This window comes from Spermophilus citellus, assembly GCF_964194105.1.
Source record: "Spermophilus citellus genome assembly, chromosome: 6".
Classification (NCBI taxonomy): domain Eukaryota; kingdom Metazoa; phylum Chordata; class Mammalia; order Rodentia; family Sciuridae; genus Spermophilus; species Spermophilus citellus.
In genome coordinates, this window is record NC_138187.1 from 77,314,981 (window position 1) to 77,335,331 (window position 20,351).

The following is a 20,351-nucleotide window of genomic DNA, read 5'->3' on the forward strand; positions in this document are numbered from 1 at the left end:
AGTCTCCTGAAGGCAGCATATTGTTGGATTTTTTTTTTGATCCAGGTTACTAGCTTGTGTCTCTTGATTGGTGAATTTAGTCCATTAACATTTAAGTTTACAATTGAAATATGATTTGTACTTCCAGTCATGTTTATTTATTTATTTATTTTAGTTTGGCTAGTTTTTACTTTTTGGTTATTTTCCTCCCCCTTTACTGAGATACCTCCCGCTGTTAGTTTTGGGCACTATTTTTCCATTCCTCTTCTTGTAGAATTTTGCCCAAAATGTTTTGCAGTGCTGGTTTTCTGGCTGCGAATTCTTTTAGCTTTTGTTTATCATGAAAGATTTTAATTTCATTGTCAAATCTGAAGCTTAATTTTGCTGGATACAGTATTCTTGGTTGGAATCCATTATTTTTCAGCGTTTGAAATACATTGTTCCAGGATCTTCTCGCTTTCAAAGTCTGTGATGAAAAATCAGTCGTTAACCTAATTGGTTTACCCCTGAATGTAATCTGCCTCCTTTCTCTCATAGCTTTTAATATTCTCTCCTTGTTCTGTATATTGGCTATCTTCATAATTATATGTCTTGGAGTTGGTCTATTACGGTTTTGGATGTTTGGGGTCCTGTAGGCTTTCAGGATTTGGCAATCCATTCCATCTTTCATCTCTGGGAAGTTTTCTAGAATTATTTCATTTAATAAGTTGTCCATTCCTTTGATTTGAACCTCTGTGCCTTCTTCTATCCCAATGACTCTCAAATTTGTTTTTATGAGATCCCATATCTCTTCGATAGATTGCTCGTGAGATTTAAGCATCCTTTCTGTGTTGACTATATTCATTTCAAGTTGATAAACTTTGTCTTCATTATCTGATGTTCTGACTTCTACTTGATCTACTCTGTTTGTAATATTCTCGTTAGAGTTTTTAATCTGGTTTATGGATTCCTGCATTTCTAGGATTACTGTTCGTGTTTTTTTTTTTTTTTTTAATCTCTATCTCCTGGTAAAGCTTGTTCTTTGCAGTTTGAATTTGTTTAATTCATTTTCAAAATATACTTTCATTGCTTGGATTTGCTGTCTCATGTCTTCTCTAATATTCCGTTCCATCTGAGTTAGGTATGCCTTGATTTCTTTTCCTGTCCATGTTTCTGATGCTTCTAGGTCCTCCTGTAGATTTAAGTTGTCCTGCATTTTTTGTAATCCTTTTTTCCCTTGTTTTTTCATGTTGTTCACTTTACTTTCCAGCTCTGTTTGACTGCTTTGTAACTGCTTTCTCCTATACATTTGTTTTGGCTTTGTATATCTCTGTTGTCTCTCCTTTGTGGTGGGAGATTATGCCTAGAAATGTTGGGCTTTATTGTACTTTAAAGCTGATTCATTCAATTCATAAAAGGCTTCCAGGTTCTGTATACATATAGTGATTTTTTGTTTGTTCTTAGGACTTTTTGTTTAGGTTAGGTGCTATGATGGTATGAGGGTTAGTATGTCTTGGCTACTTTAGAAGATTGCTCTACTGAGGGGGGATACTAACAGGTGATTGGATCAGGGTGTTGGTAGTAGCTAGGTATTTAGGAGCCCTATAGATAGCCTTGAGACATTCACCTATTTGCATTTAGACAATTACACGTAATGGAAGACGTAATGCTTGGGATGAAAGTTGAGGGGTAGGGGAATGAAGGTGCTCTTAAAAAGAAAGAAGGAGAGAGAGACAGATAGATTAGAGGAGAATGAAAAGAACAATAAGACTTGAAACAGGAAAGAAAGAAGGAAGGAAAAGGGGAGAGAGGAACAGAGAGAGAAGCAGAAAAAAAAATTGAAGTCTTAGAGATCCATTTTCTTCTCTTCCAGTAGGCGGAGCTGTGCCCTCTGAGCGGAGCTTCTGCCCTCTACCTGCCAGTAGCAATCCCTGTAAGGCGTCTCCTGGTAGTCTCTCAGACTTGTCAGTCCAGAGCCGTTTCACCTCTCCAGCCCCTCCCCCCTTCCTCCTGTCAGCCACCCAGCCAGGTCCTGTTTCCCAGAATTGGTTCCCCAAAGGTCTAGTACACTTGCAGCCCCACCGCGCATCCCATCTAAGCCCCAGTGCTGTGGTAAACTGGCGGCTAAGACCTTGGGAGTCGCTGCTGGTGATATGGGGGGTTGGGGGTCGGGGATCTCTTCCCCACAGACACGCCCCAGAGAGATCCCCGAAGTTTCCTAGCTGCCTGCATCTGGATGGGGCAGGAGTCACACGCCTGCTAAAGTGGATTCTGCTGGGAAAGAATTCCGTCGTCTGGACTCCGATGACGTCACCTCTCTACTATGGCAGGCCCCAGGCTCCTTGCCAGAGCAAACACATTTTTTTACAAACCATTGAAACACAGGAATGGCCATCGCTGCACATATCTTTCAATATTCTACTTCAAATGTAAATTACATATATGTAGTTAATGACCTTCAATGTATGAGAGATCTAGATTCACATTTTAGTCTGCTAAACAGTGTCTTCATATCTCTGAAATTCAGACCCATTACCTGTGAAAGAGCAAACATAATAGATAATATGGGGGATCATTTGGCATCTACTATATTCAGAATTTACTGAGTATACATTACAGAACATAGTAGTTATAAAAAATTCTCTCTTTATCCTTCCATGGATCTACTATTGATTTAGTCAATAAGTGAAATCCAGTTAGTGATATAGAAGCTGACCCTACAGTGTTGTACCTGACAATGTCTCTGTTCACATGGATCTTAGATTCCTAAAGGGTGAGATGAACCAAAGGCAAGTAAATAAAGCAGGTTATTATATATAGTACTAATTGATATGAAGAAAGTATGGTAGGATACTACCACAGAAAGTGGGTTAGTGAGAGGGGGCGTTTTGTATGAAGACTAAAAAGGAAGGCCTTTTGTGGTAAGTGACAACTGAGCTGAGACAAAAGGGCTGGGTATAAAAAATTTAGGGGAAATTGTTTTAAAGCAGAATAAGTGGTAAATTCACAAATAAATTTGTAAACTTACAAAATACAAGTTTCTGGAATAGAGAGAAGACATAAGTGATTGGGGGTCAGAACAAGTCACTATAAACACAGAAGTGAGAAAATACAGAGTTTAACACTTATCAGCAAGAGAAGACATCAGTTATCTAATCAGTGGATTGAAAATGCTCCAAGCTTAGGACAATAACGACTTATTGGTTTTGATGAATTTGTGCATTAGCAGCCATACCTTTAATACATAGTCCTTTGGGGGACATTTAAGATTCAAAGGGTAAGACAATCTTCATTTTCTTGCTTCCTCTCTCCAGGAAACAAGTAGTTAATATTCCAGATATTGCACATAAATGGACTCATAGTTGAAGTCTTTTGTGACTGGCATTATTCACCCAGCCCAATCTTTTCAGGGTTCAATGCATGTCATAGAATGTATTAGCTCTTTCTTCCTTATTATTGCTGAATACTATTCCATTGAATGCATTTGTCACATGTTATTTATCCATTCATCAGTTGATGGGCATTTGAGGTGTTTGCAATTTTTGGTTATTATGACCAAGCTTTTACAAAATTTTGTGTGGGGATGTTTGTATTTATCTTTTGTATATAGCTAGGAGTGCAATTGTTGGGCATTATGGTAACTCTATGTTTAACATTTTGAAAGGCTGCCAACTGGTTTTTTGAAATCTCTGCAACATTTTACATACCCACTAGTAAGGAATAGGACTTTCAATATCTCCAAATTCTCAACATTTTATTTAATGTCTTTTTTACGATAGCCATACTAGTCAGTGTGGTGTCTTATTATGAATTTGATTTGCATTTTCTAAATGGCCAGTAATGTTCAGGTCTTCCCTTGTGTTTATTAGCCATTTTTAGATCATCTTGGAAAAATGTCTATTCATACACTTGACTCATACTGAGTTGGGTTGTCTTTTTAATTACTGAGTTCTATAACTTTTTGTGTATTTGAGCAATAAGACCCTGATTAGATGTGTTTCACAAATATTTTCTTTTATTATATAGGTTGTCTTTTCACATTACTGATGGTATCATTGGCAGCACAAAATTTTTTAATTTTTGTGAAGTTCATATTTATTTTTATTACAAGGATTTATCTTTGTCATTAAAATAGCACCATAAAGAACATCAGACCTTTATGACTAATTAGTCACATCATATTATGACTAATGATTTACTTAGTGAGTTAGGATAACAGTTTTGATTAACAGTGAAAATATTTTTAAGTTAAATTCACTATAGAGAACAATTTTGCAACAGCTTATATGTAATTATCTGTTATCGTCATTTATCAGTTATCCTTCTGAGAATTCACCAGAGCAACACAACTTCTTTAGTCATTATAACTACTTACTGGATTTTTTCAGTGCAGAATTAGCTTTAAGGGAACTTTTAGGTTGATTAAAATATCTGTTAATTGAGGATGTTTTAGTTCTGTGATACCTGGTGGTAGAGTAGTTCAATATCCTGTATTCTTGTTCTCTCTAAAAATATGCATATAGACAGAAAGCTAAGAATAGGTAAGATCATAAAATGTTCCAGGCATTTTATAAGGTGTTTTTCTACATGGAAAAATAATTAATAATAGAGTCACTCAAGAGAGTTCCAGAGCTACAAAATATGTCCCTCCTTTGTTTTCTACTCCTGAAACAGAATGCAAGGTATTCATTCAATTTGTTGAAGAAAATTTTCTTAACTGCCTATTATGTATCAAGTTATTACAATTTCCATTCTTACGTCACAAATGAAGAATATGAAGCTCAGTAAAATAAGAAACTTGAAAGAAAAAGTAACAACACACTACAAAATCAAATTAAGGCCATTCTGATTACAAAACTATCTTTATTTTAGTGTTATTTATTTAACACTGAGGATTGAACCCAGTGGTGCTTTACCACTGAGCTACATCCCTAGTCCTTTTTATTTTTGGAGACATGTTCTAAGTTGCTTAGGGTCTTGCTAAGTTATTGAGATTGGCCTCAAATTCATGATACTCCTGCCTCAGCCTCCTGAGTCACTGGAATTACAGGTATGCATTACCATACATGGGCACAAAACTGTGTTTACTGTAGCCTGCCATGCAGGTTCCCATAGATCCATCCTGCTTATCCCTTCTGGTAAGCTCATAAGAAATTGGTAATAAAATCACAGCCCTAAAATATCAGTCATCTTATTAGCTCATCTAGCTGCATGTATTAATTATTAATATAGTCTCAATGTATTTTTCTTCACATCTAGAGTTGTACTAATACACAGTCATACTATAAGAGTTGTTAGAAATATGTAGTAAGTAATTCCTGAGAATGTTCTTAAACAAAACATTTTAAAGCCCTTATTTTTATCTTACAATGTTAGGAATTGTGACAAATTGAATCATTGTTTACAATACTTTTTATCATCCCACTTCATACCTCATACCTCTATCACTTTTACCATCAGCCTTTTGGATGTTACATTAGTCAGTTTTCCATTACTGTAACAAATAAGTGAGATAAATAAACTTGCACAGAAAAAAGGTATTTTTTTTTTTTTGGATCACAATTTTGGAGGTTTCATTCCACAATTACTTGACTCCATGCTCATCATGGTAGTGAGCATGTGATAAAGCAAAACTGCTTACTTCATGGTGGCCATGAAGCAGCAGAAGAAGAGACCAGGGTCTCATAATTCCCCTTGAGTACATGCTCCCAGTGACTGGACAACCTTCCCTTGGGCCCCATCGTCTAACGTTTCCATCCCTTCCCAATAATACCAAGCTGTCAATTAAAGCCTTTTACCTGGGCCTTTGTGGAATATTTAAGATCCAAACTACAGGAAATACCAGTTACTAAAATGGGTGGAGTATGGTTTCTGTTTTAGTCAGCTTTTCCACTGTTGTGACCAAAAGACCAGACAAGAACAATTTTGGAAGGAAAAGTTTATTCAGGGCTCACAGTTTCAGAGACCTCAGTCGACAGGAGGCCTCCTCAATTCCTTGGGGTAGAAATGAGAAAGAACATGATAACAGAAGAGTGTGGTGAGGAAAGCAGCTCAGAACATGATGACCAACAAACAAAATGAGATTAAGCTCAGCTCACCCAATATATACCCCAAAGGCATGCCACCAATGACCCACCTCCAACAGCCACACACTACCCACCTATAGTCACCACTCAGTTAATCTCTATCGGGATTAATGCTGCTCAGGTAAAACTCTCATAACCCAATCTCTTCACCTCTAAACCTTCTTGCATTGTCTCACTCGTGAGCTTTTGGGGGACATCTCACATCTAAACTGTAATATTCCAACCCTGGTTCCCAAAAGTTCATGCTCATCTCACAATGCACAACACAGTTAGTTTATTGCTGAGAGTCCCCATCATCTTCACAGTTTAAGCACTGCCCCAAGGTCCAAGTCTCAAGTGTCTTTTGAGACTCAAGACAAACTCTCAGTGTGAGTCCCTGTGAAAATCCAAAGCAAGTTACACGTATCTAAAATATAAATGTACGGAGTAAACATTTCCATATGATGAAATAGGAGCATAGAAAGAAGGGATGGGACCAAACCAAGGCTGAAATCTGTCTGTCTCTGCTTAGTTCCTGTAGCTTTGCTCAGTAGATGTCCCAAGTTACTGGCATTTCTTAACCTTGGGGTATCTTCACTGCAGCTTTGGTTTCTTCCACAAATCTCCATGCATGGCCTCTCAGGGGCTGCCTGTAGGGACTCGGGCCCTGTTGCACTTTGCCTGATCTCCCAGTTCTTCCTTTTACATCTGGGTGGAAGCTTCCATGACCCCCTAGTTCTGGCATCCTGCAATCCTACAGAACCGGTACTACATGGATGATGCCAAGGCCTGCTGCCATCTTGAGCAGTAGCCAAGCCTCCAGGGACCCTGGCTGCAGCCAGCTGAGTGCCTGGGTAGCTGAGCATGTTGAAAAACTTCCTAGACCCTTTTGTGTAAGCATGGTGCTCCACTAGTCTCAGCTTAAAATAATTTTAACTTTTACACTCTGGAGCCTGAGAATAGGTGTGGTCTTGACAATTCTTGAGATGCCTCCAAGCCTTCTTTCCTATCATCTCTGGGCAAAGCCTTTAACACTTCTTTAGTGGCTATAATAGCTTTAACAATTTCAACTTCCTTAGCCCCAGTTTTACTGACAGATTTCTGGCCAAACCAAAAGCTTTTCAGATATCTTTGCTTTGTTTTCTACTCCTGATTATCCCCAGTAAACTTGGCTACAAGCCAGCCATCAGTGTTCACATCACCACCTGAATATGATGCTGCCTAGAAATTTCTTCTGCCAGATAAAGAAATCTATCACTTTTAAAACCAGCCTCACAAAAAGACTCAGGACACAGGCAAAATGTCTGAAACCTCCATGAGCCCTATCCTTACTGTCTTTAGTCCTATTAGCATTCCAGTCTTCTAAACACCTACCAGAATTGCCCATTAAGGTCCACTTACAACATTCTAGAACATTCCCAGGTTTTATCACTAGACTTTCGGAAATCCCTCCCCCAGATTCCTAAAAGCTCCAAAAGCTTCTGAAATACAGGGTCAGGACAGTCAACAGCAACAACCTCACTTCTTGGTACCAATTTCTATTTTAGTCAGCTTTTTCACGGTTGTGACCAAAAGACAGAACAATTTTAGAAGGAAAAGTTTATTTTAGGGCTCACAGTTTCAGAGGTCTTAGTCCATAGAAGATCTGTTCCATTTCTCAAGGCTTGAGGTGAGGCAGAACATCATGGCAGAAGAGTGTGAGGGAAGAAAGCAGCTCAGGACATGATGGTCAGGAAGTAAAGAAAGGCTAAGCTCAGCTCACCCAATATATACCCCAAAAGCACTCCCCAAATGACCCACCTCCTCCAGCCACAACCTACCTGCCTATAGTTACCACTCAGTTAATCCCTATCAGGAATTTAACAAACTGATTATGAAAGACTCTCATAACATAATCATTTCACCTCTAAACTCTTTGCATTGTCTCACACATGAGCTTTTGGGGGACACCTCTCATCAAAACCATAACAGTGTCCAATCCCATTAATACTATGATTGACCACTGACTTTCTCTGAATAATGTAATATGGACAAAAGCAACTGTGGGTGATCCCTGTTTCTACCTCAGTATACTGTGCTTCCAGGAGCATTCATGATGATTATACAAAGAATTTCCTTAGCTACATCTCCAAAGTGAAACCTACAATAAATGCACTTGGAACACATCAGAGTTCAACCTGAACTGAGAAGCCAAGCCCAGCCCAGATCAGCTGATCCAGAACAGTCCCACAAATGCCTGCGAATTATACTCTGATGGTATATGCCACAGAGATGTTCATAGTTGATACACTGCAATAGCTAATGAAGACCATATAGCTCAAGAAGAATTTTGAGTATAAGTACTCCAGACTCATTCATTTAATTAATAGCTCTACTTGGATATATGGAACATAGAAAGTAAAAAAAAAAAAAATAGAACACTTGGATTTCACCCATAAACCTGTTTCTCCTTCAATCTCCCCAATATAGTAAATGTGATACAGTTAGAAACCAGGAAGTCACCCTTGGCTCTTTGCATCTCATTTCTTACCAAGCAAATCCATCAGTTATTCCAAAATATTTTATGATTCATTCATGTCTTTCCTTGGCCTCTATAGTTTCTATTCTTGCTGTGAGAGCAATCTCTTCTGCTTATCAAAACATACCATAAAGAGTGTAAAAAGACAAATCACAAAAATGAAACCAAAAATTAAAAAAATATCTACCAAAAGTTGGTATAATTATAGAACAGTGTTACCAAATAGAAATATAATGGAAACGGCATATGAAATTTTAAATTTTCTACTGGTCATATTCAAAAAAGTAAAGAGAAACAGATGAAAATAATTTTAATATTTTTTAACCCAAAGTAACAAAATATTTTCAGCAGATAGTGAATATAAAAGTTATTAAACAGAATTTTACAAATTTCATACAGTCTCCAAAATTCAGTTTTTATGCTACACTTACAAAATAGCTCAACTGAGACTAGTCATTTCAAGTGTTCAATAGTCATGTGTGGCTAATGAGAACACGAATGAATTTAGACTATATGTATACTTATGGATCAATAAGAAAAAGACAATTCAAAAGAATCATGAGAAAAAGACATGAATGTAAAAATGAGTACACCTAACCATTTTTATTCTGATCCTAAGCACAGTTACATTTAAAGTGCTCTTGCTGAGATCAGAGAGACATGGTGTTAGGAGTGGGGATTTCGTTCTCCTGTAAAATGAATAAAAAATAATTGCAAATCTTAATTTTATAGAGTCCTGATGTTATTTGATTTTTAGAGTTTAAACAGACTGACCACACTATTCACTGAAGTTTCTCTTTAATTCTATCATATTTTAATGATTATCGATGTTCTTAAAATTTCAGTTATCCAAGGTATTATGCTTCTATACAATGAAATATTCACTATCAGAATGCTATTCACCCCAAAAGAAAGAAAAAAATATGAAGGTTTAAATATGAACATTTGCCTAAAGTCACAAAAGAGAAACTAACCTATCAAGTTTAACTTCTGGTTTATTGCAGACAGCATCCTTAACAAAGGATGTTTTCTTATCTCTTGAAAACATTCATCTTTAAGACCATTATTTCATATGTACCTGAGAATTTTGTCCTTTCAAAAGAACAATTATTGCAGTAATTCTCCTGTGTTGCTCTTGAGAGTTTTGAAAAGGTTATCCATTTAATAAATGCTACTATTAGACTTCCTGGAGCTTTTTGTTCATAGCATTCCTGATCAGCCTCCTCAGAGAAATAAAGAGTCAGAGAAATAATTATCAAGCCTCAAGAATAAAACTTTGGATAGTCTGAGATGGAAAAGTGATTATGAAGGTAAGAGTTAAACATTGGAGCCCCTCCAAGGTTGAAGATTTCATTATAATCAGGGAGAAGGTGCTTTGAATGATCATCCTGGGCCCAGCCACCCTAGTGTCCTGTGATCCCAACCATAAGATCTGGTATTGATTTTCTCAAAATAGGAAGTAAAATAAATCAAAGTAACAACTGGAAGATAGAGGAAAACAACAAGAACCACAGCAGTATATACAAAAGCAAAACCTAAAGATCAAGAGGAATAAGGCTACCATGTTGGGAAATTCAATAGACAATTTACGACCCTTGGGGTGAGAATCAACTCAATCAACATGCACAGTCAAAACAAGGAGCAATCACACTGGGAGCAAGTAATGGAGACCACACAGCAAGCCTGTGAGTGATGTAAATATGGGAGCAACCACTAGGTCCAAGCCACATGGAGCCCCCAGTGTGTCCATCAGGATGGAAATTGATGAAAACCCAGTGTGCATACGTAATCATCGTAGGGCATAACAACATTTGGCAGAAAGCTGGAGGACTTTGGGTGAACTACCCAGATTTTCCTCCCAAGGGAAAGGCAGTTGTTGAGTAATTTGGGAGCCCAGAGATAACATTGGGTTTGAGACTGGGAGACAAGGATTATATTTCACTCCCTGGAGTCCTCCTCCCCACCCTGAAGCAGCCTGGAGACTCTAGACTGCAAGGGATCTTGCTCTCACTTGTTCTGAGCATTGCAAAAGTTTCCAAAATTTCAAAAGCTTACTTTACTTTCAGCACTTTTAAACGCTACTTACCAATTTTATGGACTACTTATTTTGTGTCATATGTGATTTATAATGTGAAAAGTCCCCACCAGCCTAGTTTACGACCAGGAAGATGGTCCTACTGAGCTTTGGAATGGCTCTGCTTGTTCTTTGAGCTATAATATACAGCTCAGGTATTTTTAGGATATTGTATCAGAATCTAAAATTTAAGCTGGAAAAAAAGCACATCACTTTAAATTGAGTCTTAAAACAGTATTTTCCCATTTTCATTTCTTATTTCTCAGTCTTCCTCCAGGCACTTAAAAAGTAAAATATGGCTTTAGAGGATATACATTTAAATGACAGTGGAAGTGGCATGTAATTTGAATATAAAATACCTTAAATTACCTGTCCATTAGCAAAAAAAAAAAAACCTGATTTTGCACACCCAAAACTATTTTGTTTAATTGAAGTTGCTCAAAGAGCACCCTTTAATAAATATTCAAATGCAGGGATGTCAGTTAATATACATCTATTTGACTATTCTGTCATGGGATGAAACAGAAATTTATAAAACTAATAAGTAAAGACAATACACTACCCTCTTCCTGGATTAATGTCAATTCATGGATTAATCTACCTCAATTAATAGAAAAAAATCACAAATTTAAGAAAAATGATCTATTGCTTTTTTTCTTGCTAAAAAGGATATATTGAATTAAAAATACATATTGTTGTTTTATCCACAATTCTCTGTCTCAGTTATTAACACTTTGTCACACTGGATTTCTTTCTTTCATGACTTACATAAGAGTCTATTGATACCTTGACATGTCATCTCTAAATACTTTAGCCTTTATCTCCTAATAACAAGAATATTTCTCTATATAACCATATTTAAATTATCCTAAAAATTTTAACACTGATACAGTTCTATCATCTAATATTCAGTCCATAGCCCAGTTTCTCTATTTTTTCCAATGATGCCCTTCAGAATTTTTAAATTGATAATTTGGTAAAAGATCACCCATTGAACTCACCTGTCATATTCTCATCTATTTTAATCTATGATATTCATTAGTATCTGATTTTTGTTCACTTCTAAATGCTTCTGAGAGCATCTTGCAATGATTACTCATAAATACTTCAGCATATATCTGTAAAGAGCAATGGCACTCCCTTACATAAACACAGTGTGATTATAAAAATCAGTGTCTTTCTTTTTACTGCATTTATTGTAGAACCTATTTTACAAAAATTGATTTCTTCTTTTTATAGAAAATTGAGAAAACAGAATAGTAGAACTTGGAGGAAAAAAATCATTGCCATTACCTGATGCAAATCTGATTATTTTGCTCTTGTTTCCTTTTAGTCTTTTATCAACTATTAATTTTTGGCTTATTTGTTGATTTCATTTCATGATATGACAAGAAAATCATAACTGGAAAATTTAAATAATAAATTTTTGCTTCCATTTAACAGCATATCAAAAGCCAGAACAACATAAATCTAAACACAGCTGGAGCAAAAAGATCCAAACATTCAGGCTAATGATTCAGAAACCAGTGTCATGAGCTTCTGGACCCCCAAAAGCTGGGTTTAACTGTGATAGTGAATGACACACAAAATCTTTCCATTACATTGTTCTTTAGAGTTTTAAGGCAGTTCTCATCCAACAAAATTATAACTTCAGCCAGACTAATCTGAATTCCATAATTTTTCAGGGAGATACTTAATTGAAGAAATTTAAATGGGTGAGCAGCATATAACGAGATGGGATGGGAATTCCCTCAATTGCATTATTGCAGATTACCCTAATTCCTCTTTAAGAACTGCCTAGAGCGCATTACCAAGATAAAAGTATAGTTTTAAAATGAATTTAAGGGCAATAAAGGGCATGCAAATGAATAAAAAAATAAAATAATGCAGGATTGGAATAAATTTAAAACCTTCAGTCAGTGTTTCAGTGGATTTTTTTCTTTTATGATTGTGAATGTACTTATATTTCCCACAGGGAAAGTATCCTCAGACAGAACCATTCAGAACACATTTCAAAGGACATGGGGATAGAATGAATGTTACATGTATATTGACCTGAAGTGTCTTTGTAGAAACTGGCAGGACTGCCTGATTAAATAAAGTGTCTAGGTTTTTTTTTTTTTTTTTTTTTGGTAGTTCTTTGAACAAAACTCTATGAAAAGCCAAGCATAGACACCTAAAATTAGAATACTGTTCCAAAGTGTACACATTTATTACCACTGGTAAGAGTTTTATATGCATGCTTGATGAGAGTAGGACAATTTTTAGATGAGTGGACTTTTCTGAAAGAAAAGAAACTTAAGAGTATTTACAGTCTCTTATAACCACAAAGACTGAATGTAAAATGGACACAATTTATTAACTTAGAGCCATGTGACCTTTCAAACTGAGAGGCGCTTTGGAACTTTCTAGAATAATTTTATTATGACCATTCTTTCCATGGCTGTTAAAGGAACAGCCCATTATGTATATATACTACTAAGAGAAAAAATTAAAGTAATAAATTACAACTAAGACCTATTTGTTCTTTAGGAAAGAGTTATTTTAAAAATTATTACAGCTCAAAATAAAGTTTATGCTTTTATGATACTGTTTAAAATGTTGAAGTATTGATTTTTGCTATTATGTTTTGTAAGAAAAGAAATACCAACTTGTTAATATTAGAGTTTGAATATTTCATTAATATTAAAGTTTGGATAGTTCTAACAGCACATGTGAAAAGTTCATAGTGAGAGGCCTGCCTGCCCCACTACCCTGCAGACTGGAGATCTGGAGAGAGGCCCACCTTGCACTGGGGTTCCTTATTCACCAAAGTGTGGCTCCACAGCCCAACATCAGGGTACATATAGGCTTGAGGTTGCCATGTCCATGAGACTGGGATATCACTGCTTCTATCAAGGGACAATAAGGACCTGATAAGACGTCATCAAGGTCTCTGTGGCCTGGCTGTACCAGAGGTTTCTCTACTAGGGGTGCTAACAGTTATCCTGTTTCTGAGGCAACAAGGGTTGCCTATCTCTTGTTTCTCCTACTAATAGTCAACTTCTTATAATTACCCTCTCACTAGTTATATAATCTAATACTTCCATATTCTCACATCTTACCTCATAAATATCTCAGCCAAGCCCCCAGACCCCTTTCGATCATTAGAAACTATAAACCATTATGCAAACCTATTGACAATATGGTGGAAGATAACTGAGCTCATTATTTCTGATTATAGTGACACAATTGTAAATGTAAAAATAGAAGCTAACTGATATATGGCTGCACGTTGGGTAAATTGAGTGCTGTAATATCGATCTTTCCCTTAAAAGTGAGGTATTGGTAACCTATAGGGACACTATAAGACAATAGGGCAGAAGTTGTAATACCTCAGATCTACACTGCAAGAGAGGAAGATGCATAGACATCATGAAAAAACAAGGGAGTAAAGTACTCAAAACAAACCAAGATACTACAATAAGAGAACCCATAGATAGCACAGTAGGTGAAATGTCAGAGAAGGAATTCAGAATATACATAAATAAAATGATTTGGGAATTAAAGAATGACCTAAGTGAGCAGTTACAGGCAAACACTTATCACTCCAAAAAAGAGATAAGAGAACAAATACAGGTGACCATCAATCACAATAACAAAGAGAAAAGAGAACAAATACATGTTGCAAGAGATTACTTCAAGGAAGAGATAGAGATACTGGAAAAAAAAAACCCAGAAATCCTTCAAATGAAAGAAACAATAAGCCAATTAAAAAAACTCAGTAGATAGCATCACCAACAGATCAGATCACTTGGAAGACAGGACCTCAGACAATGAAGACAAAATATACAATCTTGAAAATAAAGTTGACCTCACAGTGAAGATGGTAAGAAACCATGAACAGAATACCCAAGAATTATGGGATATAATCAAAAGACCAAATTTAAGATTTATTGGGATAGAGGAAGGGTCAGAGATTCAAACCAAAGGAATGCCCAATTTCTTCAATGAAATAATATAAAAAAACTCCCAAGCATAAAGAATGAATTGGAAAATAAAATACAATAGGCCTACAGGACACCAAGTGTACAAAATTACAACAGATCTACACCAAGAAACATTATAATAAAAATGCCTAGATACAGAATAAAAATAGAATCTCAAAGGCCACAAGAGAGAAAAATATGATTACCTATAAGGGAAGACCAACTTGGATCTCAGCAGACTTTAAACCCAAACTCTCAAAACCAAGAGATCATGGAACAACATATACCAAGTCAAAAAGATAATGGATGTCAACCAAGAATCTTATATTCAACAAAATTAAACTTTAGATTTGATGATGAAATAAAATTCTTTCACCGTAAACAAAAGCTAAAATAATTTACAGCAAGAAAACCTGCATTGTAGAACATTCTTGGCAAAATATTCCATGAGGAGGAAATGAAAAACAACAATGAAAATCTGCAAATGGAAGAACTACAATAAAGGAAGATCCAATCAAAGGAGAAATCAAGTCAAGCTAAATAACATAAATAAACAAAAATGACTGGTAATACAATTCAAATTTCAAAAATAACCCTGAATGTTAATGGCCTAAACTCACCAATTGAAAGACATAGGCTGGTAGATTGGATTAAAAAAAGACTCAACAATATGCTGCTTTCAAGAGACTCATCATAGGATAAGACACCCACAGACTGAAGATGAGAGGTTGAGATAAAATATACCATTCACATGGTCTACGTAAGCAAGCAGGGGTTTCCATCCTCACATCAAATAAAGTAGACTTTAAGCCAAAGTTAATCAAAAGAGTAGAGATGGACATTTCATACTGCTTATGGGAACCACACATCAATAAGACATAAGTTATAAATATATATATACCCCGAACAATGGAGCATCTACATTCATCAATCAAACTCTTCTCAAGTTCAAGAGTCAAATAGATCACAACACAATAATTCTGGGTGATTTTAACATACATCTTTCACCACTGGATAGATCTTCCAAACAAAAGCTCAACAAAGAAACAATAGAACTCAATAATACAATCAATAACTTAGACATAACTGACATATACAGAATATTTCATCCTTCAACGAGCAAATACACTTTCTTCTCTGAGGAGAGGGATAGCTGGTGATTCCATTCCCAATTTTTCAAGAAATTTCCATATTGCTTTCCATATTGGCTGCGCCAATTTGCAGTTCCACCAGCAGTGTATGAGTGTACCTTTTTCCCCACATCCTCACCAAGACTTATTGTTGTTTGTATTCTTGGTAGCTGCCATTCTGACTGGAGTAAGATGAAATCTTTGAGTAGTTTTGATTTGCATTTCTCTAGTTGCTAGAGATGTTGGACATTTTTTTCATATGTTTGTTGATTGATTGTATACCCTCTTCTAAGAAGTGTCTCTTGGCCCATTTATTGATTGGGTTATTTGGTGTTTTTTGGTTTTGGGGGTATTTTTGGTTTGGGGGGTTTTTTGGGCTTAGCTTTTTGAGTGCTTTATATACCCTAGAGATTAGTGTTCTATCTGATGTGTGAGGGGTAAAGATTTGCTCCCTAGATGTAGGCTCTCTATTCACCTCACTGATTGTTTCTTTTGCTGAGAAGAAACTTTTTAGTTTGAGTCCATCCCATTTATTGATTCTTCATTTTAATTCTTGTGCCACAGGTTTGTTATTAAGGAATTTAATGCCTAATCCCACATGATGAAGATTAGAACCTATTTTTTTTCTGTTAGATGCAGGGTCTCTGGTTGTATTCCTAAGCCTTTGACCCATTTTGAGTTGAGTTTTGTGCATGGTGAGAGATACGGGTTTAATTTTATTTTGTTTCATATGGAGTTCCAGTTTTCCCAGCACCATTTGTTGAAGAGGCTATCTTTTCTCCAACACATGTTTTTGGCACCTTTGTCTAATATAAGATAATTGTAATTTTGTGGGTTAGTCTCTATGTCTTTTATTCTGTACCATTGGTGTCTAATAGTCTATTTTGGTGCCAATACCATGCTGTTTTTGTTACCATTGCTCTGTAGTATAGTTTAAGGTCTGGTATAGGGATACCACCAGCTTCAGTCTTCCTACTAAGGATTGATTTAGCTATTCTGGGTTTCTTATTTTTCCAGATGAATTTAATGATTGTTTTTTCTATTTCTATGAGGAATGTCATTGGAATTTTTATTGGGATTGCATTAAATCTGTATAGTGCTTTTAGAAGTATGGTCATTTTGATAATATTGATTCTGCCTATCCAAGAGCAAGGTAGATCTTTTCATCTTCTAAGGTCTTCTTTGATTTCTTTCTTCAGAGTTCTGTAATTTTCATTATATAGATCTTTCATCTCTTTTGTTAAGTTGATTCCCAAGTTGTTTTTGTTTTGTTTTGTTTTGTTTTGTTTTGGGGTTTTTTTTAAGGCTATTGAAAATGGGGTAGTTTTCCTTGTTTCCCTTTCTGAGGATTTGTCACTGATATACAGAAGTGCCTTTGATTTATGGGTGTTGATTTTAATTCTGATACTTTGCTGAATTTATTTACTGGTTCTAGAATTTTTCTGGCTGAACTTTTAGAGTCTTCTAGGTATAGAATCATATGATCAGCAAACAGTGCCAATTTGAGTTCTTCTTTTCCTATGTGTATCCATTTAATTTCTTTCATGTATCTAATTGCTCTGGCAAGTGTTTCAAGAACTATGTTAAATAGAAGTGGTGAAAGAGAGCTTCTCTGCCTTGTTCCAGTTTTTAGAGGGAATGCCTGCAATTTTTCTCCATTTAGAATGATGTTGGCCTGGGGCTTAGCGTAGGTAACCTTTATGGTGTTTAGATATGTTCCTGTTATCCCTAGTTTTTCTAGTGTTTTGAACATAAAGGGTGCTGTATTTTGTCAAATGCTTTATCTTTGTCTATTGAGATAATCATATAATTCTTATATTTAAGTCTATTGATGTGATGAATTATATTTATTGATTTTCATATGTTGAACCAACCTTGCATCCCTGGAATGAATCCCACTTGATTGTGGAGCATGTATATTTTTGTATTTGATTTACCAGAATTTTATTGAGAATTTTTGCATTGATGTTCACTAGAGCTATTGGTCTGAAGTTTTATTTTTTTGATGTGTCTTTGCCTGGTTTTGGAATCAAAGTGATTTTGTCCTCATAGAATGAGTTTGAAAGTGCTGCCTCTTTTTCTATTTCCTGAAATAAATTGAAGAGTGTTGGTATTAGTTCTTCTTTAAAGATCTTGTAGAACTTGGCTGTGTATCCATCCAGTCCTGGGATTTTCTTGGTTGGTAGACTTTTGATGGTATCTGCTATTTTGTCACTTGAAATTTATCAGTTTAAATTGTGTATATCATCCTGATTCAATTTGGGCAAATTATATGACTCCAGAAACTTTTCAATGCCTTTAATATTTCCTTTATTGGAGTACACGTTTTCAAAATAATTTCTAATTATCTTCTGTATTTCTGTAGTGTCTGTTGTGATATTGCCTTTTTTGTATTTGATAAAAGTAGCTTTGTGGCATAGTACATGGTCTATTTTAGAGAAGAATCCATGTGCTGCTGGGAAGAGAGTATATTCTCTCTTTGAAGGATGAAATATTCTGTATATGTCAGTTAACTCTAAGTTGGTGATTGTTTTATTGAGTTCTATAGTTTCTTTGTTCAGCTTTTGTTTGGAAAATCTATCTAGTGATGAAATAGGTGTGTTGAAGTCACCCAGAATTATTGTGTTGTGGTCTACTTGACTCTTGAATTTGAGAAGAGTTTGATGAATGTAGGTGCTCCATTGTTTAGGACATATATATATTTATAATTGTCAAGTCTGGTTGGTGTATGGTTCCCTTGAGCAATATGTCGTGTCCTTCTTTATCCTTTTTGATTGAGTTTAGCTTGAAGTCTTCTTTATTTGATATGAGGATGGAAACCCTTGCTTGCTTCTGCAGTCCACGTGAGTGTTATGATTTTTCTCAATGCTTCTCCTTTAGTCTGTGGATGTCTTTTTCTATGAGACAAGTCTCTTGGAGACAGCATATTGTTGTTGTTTTAATCCATTCTGCTAGTCTATCTATGTCTTTTGATTGGTGAGTTTAGGCCATTAACATTCAGGGTTATTATTAAGACATGATTTGTATTCCCAGCCATTTTTGTTTCATTTTAGTATTTAATGTAACTTGATTTCTCCTCTGATTAGATTTTTCTTTAATGTAATCCCTCCCTCTGCTGATTTTCAACCTTGTTTTTCATTTCCTCTTCTTGGAATATCTTGCTGAGGAATTTTTGTAGTGCAGGCTTTCTAGTTGTAAATTCTTTTAACTTTTGTTTATCATGGAATGTTTTTATTTCATCATCAAATCTAAAGCTTAGTTTTGCTGGATATAAGATTCTTGGTTGGCTCCATTTTCTTTCAGAGCTTGGTATTTGTTGTTCCACAATCTACTGGCTTTGAGCATCCAGTTTGAAAAATCTGCTGATATACGAATTGGTCTTCATTTATATGTGATCTGATTCCTCTCCCTTGTGGCTTTTAAGATTTTATCCTTTTTCTGTGTGCTAGGCATTTTCATTATAATGTGACTTGGTGTAGATCTTACAATTTGTTCTTCATGCTTGAGAAATTTTCTGGTATTGTCTCATTCCTTTGATTTGAAACTCTGTGCCTTCTTCTATCCCAATAACTCTTAGAATTGATCTTTTGATGTCTCATAATTCTTGGATGCCCTGTTCATTGTTTCTTACTATCTTCACTGTGTGATCAGCTTTGTTTTCCAGATTGTATACTTTGTCTCCATTACCTGACATTCTTTCTTCCAAGTGATCTAGTCTGTTGGTTATGCTTTCTGTTGAGTTTTTTATTTGATTTATTATCTTTCATTTCAACGATTTCTGACTGGTTTTTTTTCAGAGTCTCTATTGGTCTCTTGAAGTAATTTTTGCCACCTGTATTTGCTCTCTTATCTCATTGTTGGAGTGATCAATTTTTGCCTGTATTTGCTCATTTAGGTCATTCTTTAATTGACAGATCATTTTAACTATGAACCTTCTGATCTCCTTCTCTGACATTTCATCAACTTCACTGTCCATGGGTTCTGTTATTATAGTGTTCTGGTTTGTTTGGGGCACTTTCCTCCCTTGTTTTTCATGTTGTCCATGTGTCTTCCTTTCTTGCTGTGTGAATCTAAGATATGACAATTTCTTTCCTATATTCCTGTAGTACCTGTGCAGATTGTCTATACCTCACCTTGATGTTAGGTTTCCAGACCTTGCTGGTGTTCCCCAATGTATGCTACTGCATCCAGGACCTGGGTCCTGTGCAAATTGGCATGGGTGGATCTGGGCCCACTGGGCTTGACCTCCCGTGGTAGTCTGCTGGTCAGAATGGGTGGTCCTGCACCTGAGGCTAAGCTCTGGCCAGTGTCTGCCCCACTGGTGGAGGGGTGAACATGGATAAGGCCTACTGTGAGCCTTGGCCCCATTCAGGCCAGTGTGGGTGGATCTGGGCCTCCGGGCTTGACCTCCCACAGTAGTCTGCTGTGGGATTGGTTTATTTCACGTAGCATGATATTCTCCAACTTCAACCATTTACTGGCTAATGCTATAACTTTACTCTTCTTTAAAGCTTAGTAACATTCCATTGAGTATGTATACCACATTTTCTTTATCCACTCATCTATTGAGGAACACCTAGGTTGGTTCCATAGTCTAGCTATTGTGAATTGTGCTGCTATAAACACTGATGTGGCTGA